We start from the raw sequence: 1,771 nt of genomic DNA on the forward strand, positions 1-1,771 counted from the left end.
CAGATGAGTGGGAACACTTTATAGTAGAAAAAGGGGAAGGCTTCAGGTATGCCCTCCCTGACTGGACAGAGATAATGGTCTGAATGCCTACAAGTCTGACAAATAGACAGCAGGCTGGCTTCCTGGGCTGGTTACTATAGATAATGAGTTGATTTCCTGGGCTGGTTGCTGCAGGTTGGGGGTCAGAGCTTTATTTTTATGTATGGCCTGGCCATTGTCTATTTGTATATTCAGTCTCTCCAAACTGAAGGGTTGAAAACATTGTTTAATGGGTACAGAGTTTCAGTTTTACAAGACAAGAAGAGTTCCAAAGATGGATGTTGGTGATCATCGTACAACTACATGAATATACTTAATACCACGGAACTATACGCTTAAAAGTGGTTCAGATGGTAAATTTTCTGTTATGTGAATTTTAGCACAATTTTTAAAAAATTGGAAAAAAAAAGAGAAACCTCTGCATAGGAACACAGTATAAATGGAACATTCCTGTCATTATGCAAACAATGCATAACTCTGAACAGACATTACAAACAGCCTTCATCTCAAAGATTCCAGTGCTTATGTTGTAGTATAAGAACTGAGAAGGTGGGGAACAGCTATGAAGAAAGACTTTCAGCCAGAGAATGATCTCTTTGGACCCATTACCTTGCATTCACACTCAGATTGGATTGCCTCCCATTCTGAGCACCTCTCCTGAAGCCTTTGAACAGTTTATCAATAATCTCTATGAAGAAATGTAATATTTATATGCAGCCCATTGGAACTCTAGGGAACACCAGAATTATCAGAGAAGAACATGTTAAAGAGCTCAAGGGCTACCGTGAAATATTTTTCTGTGGCCTGCCAGTAAAACTTGTAGAAAAGTTTCCTGTTTCTGCAAACTTAGTGTTCCTTTAGATTCCGTGACAACACACAAAACCTACAAATTCATATGGGGCATTTTTTTTTTGGCCACACCACACGACATGCGGAACTTCCCTGACCAGTGATTGAACCCATGCCTCCTGCAGTGGAAGCACGGAGTCTTAACCACTGGACCACCAGGGAAGTCCACAGGGGCTTTCTTAAGTGCTTAAAAACAAAGAAATCTTCAAATGTCTTCTGTATCATGGGCATAACAATGATTTGTCTTTCCCCGAGAGACTCCTGAAATTTTGTCTTTGGACAAGGCTTTTTGGCAGATGGCACAGGAATAGTCAGCTTTGCCAGATATGGCAGTGATATTTATTTTTCATACTGTGAATGCAAAGTTAAAAACTTGAAAAGAAATCTTCAAGTGACTCTTCAATTTTTAATAACTATTATACTCCTGAAATCTTGGGTATTTTGCTACTTCAATCCTGTAAGTGTTGAATCCATGAAATTGGACACAAATTTGGACTCTGACATTACCATTGGCTGGTGAGTCTAATGCAAGGCTCTAGCCACCTGGAAGAACCAGACCATGGGCTTCTAGACATTTGCCCCATCTACTTAAATAAGTTACAGTGTGCTATTCATGTCAATATTGTAGAACGATTTGGAGAATAGGTGAGCTAGATTGATGATGCATCTACCAATACACCTGGAGTAACTGAAACGTAAATTTGATAATACTTGTGGAAGCCCTTGAGAAATGCAGTGAATGTATAATGAAATGGTTTTCTGCTCTCCAAAATAAAAACTTTCAAATAGTGATAATTAAAACGAAATGCTTACACATTAAAAAAAAAAATCTGGAAACTGCTGAAAAATAATTTATATATAAAATTTAATCTGATTGCATCCT

General features: G+C 38.3%; 1 pseudogene; it reads left to right on the forward strand.

Annotated features, from left to right (window-relative positions):
• The first annotated feature begins 497 nt into the window (after window positions 1-497).
• On the forward strand, window positions 498-1,533 carry LOC132418240 (archaemetzincin-2-like; annotated as a pseudogene).
• The last annotated feature ends 238 nt before the right edge of the window (window positions 1,534-1,771 follow it).

Source organism: Delphinus delphis, chromosome X (genome assembly GCF_949987515.2).
Source record: "Delphinus delphis chromosome X, mDelDel1.2, whole genome shotgun sequence".
Lineage (NCBI taxonomy): Eukaryota > Metazoa > Chordata > Mammalia > Artiodactyla > Delphinidae > Delphinus > Delphinus delphis.